At 51.7% G+C, this 9,267-nt stretch overlaps 1 protein-coding gene across 7 annotated transcripts in view; it reads right to left on the bottom strand.

Annotated features, from left to right (window-relative positions):
• Positions 1–1,713: 1,713 nt before the first annotated feature.
• The window catches only part of PWWP2B (PWWP domain containing 2B), a 28,728-nt gene continuing 21,174 nt past the window's right edge, over positions 1,714–9,267 (bottom strand). For 5 of the 7 annotated variants that reach the window (XR_003549167.1, XM_014587247.2, XM_027771237.1 and 2 more), the window contains one exon: positions 1,714–2,441. The gene's annotated coding sequence lies outside the window, so the exon portion shown is untranslated. Of the gene's footprint in view, positions 2,442–6,185; positions 6,375–9,267 lie in introns of all 7 variants that reach the window. The other 2 variants (XR_003549169.1, XM_014587248.2) reach the window with 2 other exon arrangements.

Raw genomic sequence — 9,267 nt, 5'->3', positions numbered from 1 at the left:
AACAAGCACTGCAAAGGCCGCAGTCTGCTCAGCTGTTGTGTTTGCTTCTGGGGAACACAGGCTCCTCCTGACTGCCAGAAAGATCCAGTATCTGCCCCAGGCTGTGCGTCTCCAGGACTTCCACATGGTAGGTTCCTCTTGGCCCAAGTTAACCTGAGAGCAGGAATTCTTTCCCATGCTCAAGCCTTCCTGGGGAGTCCCTGGGTGGAAGTGCAAGATTCAAGGCCAGGTTCCACTCCTGCCTGACCACTGTGTGCTCATGGTAGCAGTGTCCAAACTCCCAAGGCATCTGAAAGCTCCACCTCTGCCTCGCAGGACCTCAGGATTAAAGGCCAAAGCCCTGGGAAGCTGCTTCCAGCTGGCATACCCATCCTCACATTCTGGCCTTGGGGGCTAGTCCTGCTGCTCTGACCTGCAGGGGCTGGGCTGAGAGTTACAGGTTGGGCTAAAGTCAGAAGCAAAAATGTCCAAGCCAGGGATGGACATGGCTTTTCAATCTCACAGAGCAGGTCCACTCACTCTGTTTGATACACGTTTCTTGACAGAGCAATGTGGAACTTTAAAAAACAAACACCCCGTCATTTCTCTGCCATGGCACTTCCTTCCAAATCCAGGCATCACTCCAGAGCAGCCGCTTCTCTCCTCCTGATGGGCACATCAGCCCACCACGTCAAATGGACAGAGAGGTCTCCATCTCAGAGACCTCACTTCTGGTCTCAGGTGGGGAACAACAACGGGGCAGCTGTGAGCACAACAGGTCTAGCAGCCTGGGCTGCCCAGACCTGAGTCAGAGCCTCTGCTCTCCTAGACCCGCACGGGAAGGGTGGGCCAGGGGCAGGGTGGGGGCTGCCCATGAACCTGAGTGGGGAGCAGGGAGGGATGGGATAGAGCCATCTTTCATTCTTCCAAGTTCCCCCTCTCTGCTTCCCTGGACTCGTGCAAGGTCTCCTTCCACCTATGGATATTCAAACAATTCCCAGGACCCTAGGGACCTGGAAGGTCTCAGAGTTGAGCTCCACCTTGGGAGGGTTTAATCTGGGGAGAAATTTGTCTGAGAAAAGGGCACTGCTGCTATAAACAGTTTGACAAGTACGCCTCCCCTACCACCCACCACCACCACCACCACCACCAAGAATGAAGCCCACAACTCAGGAAACTGTGAGGGTGAGGCCCTGCCAGGCTGTGATATTTCTGAATTGGGTCCCCTCATCTGTCCCTGGAGAGGACATAGTCCTTGCTGAAGGCAATGGCACCCTTAGATCACAGAATATTCTAGCAAAACCAGGATCAACAAAGCTGCCACCATCACTCTAGGATGTCCCTTGGCTCTGGACAAGCGAACCAAGAAATAACACACAGGAGGTTTTAGAGAAGACATGAAGAGCAAAACTACCCCATCTGTAGAGATGTTGCCTCTCCCTAGGAAATTCAAACATCAGTCAGAAAACCTTGATGAGCCGTAAGACTGGGGAGACTCAACCAAACTGCTCTCGCAGTGACAGCCACTGTAGTATTAGTGTGGCCACAGGACCCTTCTACAGTACCTTCAAAGGGACGCAAAGCTCCCACAGCACCACAGGAACAAACACACAACCGTAAACCATGACAGCAGTACGTATTTAATAACTTCGACATAGACTTGTTTTCATTCCTTTTTATACTGAAACAAAGAGAAGACGATCCACTTTTTTCTTTTCTTCCTTTTCTTTTTGGTCTTTAAAGTGACAAAAGGGAGGGGGAAGAAATGCACTCTTATAAACAACAGAGCAAGTTTTATTATTTTTTTTTCCTTTTAATGTTTAAGCCTGTTTCTGCAATGGCAGCGCCTCCCCCCTCCACACAGTACTGGTAACTCATAGCAGCATCTCTCAAGGTGGCCTTGCAGGCCAGTGCTGGGTGCTCAGTGGGACCCATGCTCTGGATGAACATGGAGGGGAAGGCATGGCGGGTTCCCGGCTTTCAAGTGCACAGAGACCTCGCACTCAAGGGCTTGGGAAGGAGAACCCTTCACATGCAATTTCCTGAAGCCTTCAGGGCAACCCAGGAGGATGCTCCATGGCTGGGCATGGCCACCCACACTAGCAGCCAGAGACCAGGCAGCTGGCCCTAGTCCTCCATGGGATGCCCTGAGCCTGGTGGGCTGTCTATGCCCCCTAGCATGGGAAGCAGCAGCAGCAAGCACATCTTCGAGTTCCTGGCTACTTCCCAAACCAGGTAAGTTAAAGTCTGTGTCACAGGAATAAATACATTCAGCCGAAAGGCGCCACCGTGCACTGGGTTGTCCTCTCCCTGACACACCTGCTCCTCTCTGATGGCCTCACACCAAGCTGACCACTGTGCCCAGTGTGTATGTGCCCACGGCTGGCCAGAAGGCACATGGGGGTCCCTCGGGTGGAAGTCAGAAGTTCCAGGACAACAGCTGTGCTCTCACCGACGGTGACCTTGGGGAAAGCAGAAAGGAGCAGAGATTACCTCGTGGTCGAGTGCTGGGAGTCAGGCCTCCTGGGGGGTCCACGCGTCAGACTAGAGCACCACCCCAGGAGTCTCTCAAGGCAGCTCACTTAGGCTCTGTGGCTCAGTGGGCACCTCTAAAGCCCCCAGAACCACCCATAGGGCCAACCTCCCTTGGTGTCCATGACTTGTAGTGTCCAGGGCCTGCCTGGGGGAAGGCTTGGGAGCCTGAGCCACAGGATTTGCCCTGAAGTTGAGTGGCTGACCAGCCTCGACACACAGGGGTGCTGAGGAGAGGCCTGCTACTCTAGACCCTCCAGATGCTCATGGCTGAGGAGATAATGGCCATGCATTATTCTAATGGCCAGAGCTAATGGCTTGGGCTCACAGTGCAGGACCTGCGTGTGGCTGTCGGTCTGGGGCCCTGTGGGGCAGACTGAGGGCCCTCATCCAACTAGGACACCTCCCTCCCACACCAGGAGGCCCCCAGGGTAGGGAAACAGAGAACCCATCCCCTGGTCAGTAGGGAATCCCCAGGTATGAGGCCTGCTTCCAATGTGCCCCAACCCCCCACCTGAACACCCACACAGCATGGCCATCCTATAAAAAGATGTGTTGGGGAGAGATGGTCACCTCAGCCCAGTATCCCAGGGCCAGCCCTACCCCTTAAGAAAGGTGCCACCTTGGGACCAGCAGTTGGCATAATGGCTATGTCACTGGACTCCCATGTAGTTGACTGCGGTTTGAGTTCCGGACCCGGTGTCTTAAACTCACACCAGGTGCGTGTGCATGTATGTCCAAGATCCCAAGAGGAGAGGAGAATGGAGGAGAAGGATTGCAGTGTGGCCATTCACCCCCAGGGGTGGGAGGTGATTTCTCACTTTCTCTCTCTCTCTCTCTCTCTCTCTGTCTTTCTGGTGAACGCACACGCCCTATAGCAAAAACCTCTCAAAAAAAAAGGAAAGAAAAGAAAAGAAAGGTGGTGCCCCCTGAATCAAACACTGAGGGGAAAGTGTTCTCATCAGAGTTCTCCCCCAAGCTGGCTAGTCCGTGGGAGGGCGCAAGAAGGCAGCAGGTCTGCAACATCTCCCACTTCACCTTTCCTGGGCTATTGGACTAAGGGGGAGAACCAGAGAGGGAGTCAGGAGATTAGCAAATGGGAAAGGGGAAGGGAGAGTCCAGGGCTTCTGCAGCCTAGAGCTCTGCAACATCGGCCCTGAGAAAGAGGACACTGCACAGTGCAGACTGAAAACACCCCACATCCTGGCTGCTCCTCATCATAACTCACTCGGACCACCAGAAATGGCAGGCATGATGCTGAGCATGCCCCTGACCCAGCCCTTAAGGGGCTGCAGCTTCTCCACTGTATCTTGGAAGCCCAAGGCTGCTGGGGAAGAAGTTCCAACTTCTCTGAAACCGCCATGCTGTGAGGGAGCCCAGCCAGCACCTGGCGAGGCCCTGGAGGGGAGTGTGTGTGTGTGTGTGTGTGTGTGTGTGTGTGTGGAGGGGGGCAGGCAGCCCCTGTTGTCTCTGCCATCCCAGCCAAGCTGTCAGGCACATGAGAACTAATTACTTTAGATATTTCAATCCAGTGAACACAGAATTCTGAGAAATAACAAACCAGCATTATTTTAAATCACTATGTTTTGGAAGAGTATGTTAACACAGCAGTAGGAAACTGAAGTAAATACTGAAAATGTCTAAAGGCACAGAGAGATTTCTTTGTCTTTGGGAGCTGGGGATGAGTAAGCAACAAGACTATAAAAACTAAGCAGATAGGGTCAGCCCTGTGGCTTAATGGTTAAGGGTGCCAGATCCCACACTGTCCACGGTTTGAGACCTGGCCTTGGTGGCTTGAAAAACACACTGGGTTGAGAGAAAATGAAGAAATGGAGAAGAAAGGATTGCAGCATGATCATGCCCCCATTGGGGAGTGATTTCTCTCTCTCTCTCTCTCTCTTTCTCTCTCTGTGTCTCACAAACAAAAACTAAGCAGACAAAAAATGAGGCAAAGATCAACTCTACAGAGAACAAAGAGTTGAATAAAAATAAAATATATTCATAGTTTATTTATGTGAATAGGCTGCAATTATTAATATAAAAACTGAATTTTGATTTAGCCAAAAATTATGTTTGTGTCTATGTGTGGCAGGGAAATAAGGGATTATAAGATGGCAAAATCGTCATAGTCCATAAGAAAAAAGTCCATAAATATACGCAGATATATTCTTTTCATTATATACTTATATTACTAGCAGACTCTTAAAATTTGAAAATATATAGCATTGATATAAATTAAATGAAAAAAATTGCACTTAAGAGCACTGTATTATAACGTGAAATAAGAATCAAGGCCTCAGGCCAGCCCCCTAACATAACAGTTAAGTACTGTGCATTGGGAGTTGGATCCCACGTGGCCAATCATGCTTTGAATCCCAGCTCTGGCAGCTTGAAAAACACAGTGGGTGCATGTGTGTGCACATCCCATATCCAGATGGGAAGGAAAAATGGAGGAAAAAGGATTGTGGCATGACCATATCCCACTGGGGAATGCTTTCCTTTTCTTTCTCTGTCTCTGGCAAGTATATGTGTCCTCTGGCAATTAAAAAACTCAAACAAACAAACAAACAAAAAAGAAAACAAGGCCATTCTCTATTTACAACTAAAACTTACAGGAGGGAGATAATGTCTTTACAGAGAAAACCAACATTTACCCACTGGAAAGAGTTGCCAGCCCCAGGCTCTCCTAAGGCTGGCCCTGTGCAGTGGGGATCAGACCCCCAGACCAACCTTTTCTACAGCACAGCTGCTACCCAGGGCCCAGTGTCCTCCCTCCAGGGAGAGAGGCCACACAGTGCACAGTGCATAGGTGGGGCTGAAATCCAAGGCACCTGTTGAGGATGCACCTGGCCCTAGTGGGGCCCCCAACCTCCCCAGATCTGCCAACAAGAAGCTGCACTGACCACTAGACAGTAAGGTGGGGTGGGAATCAGTGATGGCTTTCAGGCTTCTCAGGGCCAGAAAAGAGCCTGGGGCAGGAGGAGGTGAGGAAGACCCTGGGGACATTTCCTTCCATTTCTGGCTACTGTCAGCTAAGCTCAGCAGGACATCCAAGTCCAAGAACCATGATGCCAATGACCAACAGGCCACCTATGCACCTGCGCCTATGCCCCAACTTTGAATAAACAGGTCAAGAGCTCAATGACCAGAGAAGGCCCATCGGCAGCCATCACAGCAAAATGGGTGGCAAACTTGGGGTTTGCAAGACCCTTGCTTGGTGACAGTTACTCTCAGGCTTCCCAGGAGTCTAGGTTTAAGGAAGTGAGAAAATTGCACAAAGGAGTCTGAATTTGGGACATGCAAATGTTCCCATTGCCTGGTCCTCTCCACCGTCTGTAATCCTTGTTTATAGCAGCACCCCCAACCCCCTCCCAGGCTCCATCTGAAGAAGCAGCCACAGCCTCAGATACAGCTGGCTGACTGAGCACTCTGGAGAAAGACACAGACATCACAGATTCTCGAATGGGTCCTGAAGGACACACGCTGGAAACACCATGCACTGAGGGGACTGGACCCTCACCAAATACACCAGGGGTAAGAGCAGGGGACCAGGCTAAGGTCCCTGGCTAAGGAGACCCATCCAATCACAGGAGAGCTGGCTTCCCGAACCTGGGCAATATACACTTCAGAGTGTGAGCCATGAAGTGGGAGAGACATGGCCCAGAGCTACCCACCAGGGTGACCTCCAGGTCTCCAAAGACATGAGACAGCTCCCCCATCTGTGAGTCACCACAGGCCTGGAGAGGCCATGCCCCGTGGTCACCCTGCTCACTCTCAGGAGCTCCGTGGCTGGGCAAACATTTGGCTCCGGGAAGGGTTGTGCCTATATTTGCTGCTGGCATGGTTTCCCAGGACACTGTTTGCTGTTTGCAAAGAAAAAAAGACCACAACTGTAAAACAAAAGCCTAGGCCTTGCTCTTGAATCCCCAACTGTCCAAACTGACTACTCGGACCCACCAAACATCATCCCCTGAATGCCAACCCCTAGGGGTGGGCTGCTCTAGACACTGTGGGTTGTCTTCCATCTTCAGGTGCCACAGGATAAGGGTGGACACCTGGCCCTGCATCAGCGCTGACTGCGATAGCTGCTGAGACCCACCTATGCCCCTCCATCCCCAAGGAGCAGAGGCAAGGAGTGTGGGTGGGGTGAGGGAGGGCATAGAGAGCTGCTTAAAAGGGGAAGCAGCTTGGCCAGGTGTCTCTGGTAAGTGGAGGAGAAGGGCACAGCCCCAGCTTCTGGCTTCACAAAGGTAAAGATAGTGTAAGGCCAGCGATGGCCATGGCCTTGGTGGCCAGGGTGGAAGGGGAGGCCAGGAAAAGATGGGTGGACAGGGTGAGGCCACTTCACCTGGGACCCTGCACATCTGAGGACAGGATGAGGCACTGTGCCACAGGAAGCCCCTTCCCTCACAGGTCCAAGATTGTGGACTGGGCCCAAGAAGGGAACCTTATAAGGTCCAAGGCCTTGCTGGTTGGGGGCCCCATCCACAGAGCCCACCAGGACAGCAGACGACATTGAAGGTTGAAGTACCCATAGTGGCCATGACTCCATTGCTGGAGCCAGACAGTCAAATGGCACCACCACCCACCTTGAGACCCAACCACCCTTGTCCTGTTCATGCCCTGGGCCTGCTCCCCACGGGAAGGACAGGCTGCAACCAAGCCAGTGCTTTAGACTCTTGGCCAGGTGAGGACAGAGGCCTGGAGTGGTCACTGTCCCCTAATGTGTGTTTGAGGAAAGAGGTTTCAGCCCTTTCCCTTGCCTCTGCTCTGTCCCAAAGGCAGAACAAAGCACAATGTCACCATGCCATGGGAAGTGTGGACATCCTGGTGTCCTAGGAATAAGAGCTGTTGTCTTCTTGCATTGACTCTAACACAACCTAGACTGAATTTCTACCCACCCCACAGAACAGTTAGGCCTAGGCTGAAGGGGTGCAACAGCATCCTCCAAAAAGCTTGCATGCTCTGTGTGGGCACTAAGAGGCACCTGGGAACAGAAGCAGCCAGCCGGGACACTCCTGGGCTCAGCCTGGGTCCCCACTTGCCTGTCCACCACTCCTGCTGGAGCAATCTCAGCATAGAGATGAATCTCATTATTCCCTATTGCAGCACTGACGTGTCCTCAGTGTTTCCCTGGCAGTCCAGACCAAGGCTTCCTCTACTCTATTTCCACTAAGATGACCACCTGAGGGACCATCACACTCCCCACTCATAGGCTGGGGCTCAAGCGGCTCTAGACTCCACCACGTCATTCAGTGGCTAAGTTCTGAGGCTAGGACGCAAACCCAGGTCTGGCCCATGCTAGTGTCCTGGGACAGCCAAATGAAGGTCCACAGACTAGGGCTTCAGACCACAGGCCTTTGCTCTCCCAGCTCTGGAGGCCAAAGGTCTGAAATCAAGCACTCACAGGGCCCAGTTGCCTTCAGAAGCTCTAGGACAGAATCCTTCCTCCTGGTGGCTCCAGGAATTCCTTGGCTTGTGAACTCATTGCACAAATCTCTGCCTCCACCTTCACTTGGCCTTTCCTCTGTGTGTCCCTGAGTCCGAGTTTCCCTTAAGGTGTCCACCTTAATCCAGTGTGGCTGCACCTTAATTTGATTATATCTACAGAGATCCTATTTCCCAATAAGGTCCCATTCACAGGTACTGAAGGGCTTTAGGAGGGAATGCAATTCAACCCACTACACCTCCTGGAACAACAGGAACCTGGCAGGCAGTCTTGTACCCAGAACCCAGAACCTATGGCAGCAGCACCCACTCTGGCTCCCACAGCGTGGATCTCTGCTTAAATTATGTCATGAGTGTGTCAGTGTGTGTGTGCATCTGTGTACGCATACGGAAGTGTGTTCATGTGGATGGGTGCATACTCTGAAGGGTTCATAAGAAAACAGGCAAGCAAGGGTTAATAAAAAAGGGCCTAAGATGGGCCTTACTTAAGGACATAAAAATCTTGCTCAGTAGGACCAGTGCACATACGTGTGTGTATATGTGTACATGTGCACCCATGTGCAAACCGAGCAATGACAAAACATCGGAAATCCATAGAACCAGAAGACTTTGATTATCCAGGACCCCGAAGGTGAGTAAGAATCAGGGGGAGTACTAAATTCACTGAGAAGTCTACCTGTGAGAAGGCTATGTGAATGAGGCTCCTCAGGTGAGCCCCACTGTGTTCCCTGGCAGAGTGCATCTACATGGTTAGTCAGGGTGAATATACCTTAGAACCTTCTCAGAACCCAGGATGGTTAACTGTGATCCAGCTGACACTGTCCTCAGCCCAATGACACCTTCACACCTTCCAGGAGCTCCAGGAGTGACTCCTCACTAAAGCTACCTGGCAACACTTCAAAACCACAGGGCTTCACTTTCTTAGTCCAGGAAATGACATCCTCTACATCAGTAGATTCTCTGTGACAAGATGAATGATCCCTTTATGAGATGTGTTTGCCAGGATTAGCTCCAGTAACAGAAACACATTCTTGCAAATACTGTTTTCCATTTTTTGAGTGGGGAAAGCACCTCCACCCCATGGGCCAACAACATTTAAGGATGGACAGTTCACCGTGACCCCAACAGGGGTCTGTTCCCAGAACACCAGGGACCCCCATCTCTGTGTGTCCTTGTGCCCATAGGAGTGTCCCTTCCAAACTGCCATGAACTGCCAAGGACTGGTCAGGAGGAGGTCCTTGGGAGGTTCTGCAGAGATCACAATAGGTGCTGCTGGCCAGGTAGGGCAATGGCCACACCCAGGAATGC

This window comes from Tupaia chinensis, unplaced genomic scaffold (genome assembly GCF_000334495.1).
Source record: "Tupaia chinensis unplaced genomic scaffold, TupChi_1.0 Scaffold000197_1, whole genome shotgun sequence".
Taxonomy (NCBI): Eukaryota; Metazoa; Chordata; class Mammalia; order Scandentia; family Tupaiidae; genus Tupaia; species Tupaia belangeri.
Note: the sequence above shows the minus strand (reverse complement) of the source record. Positions and strands in the feature narration are given on the sequence as shown.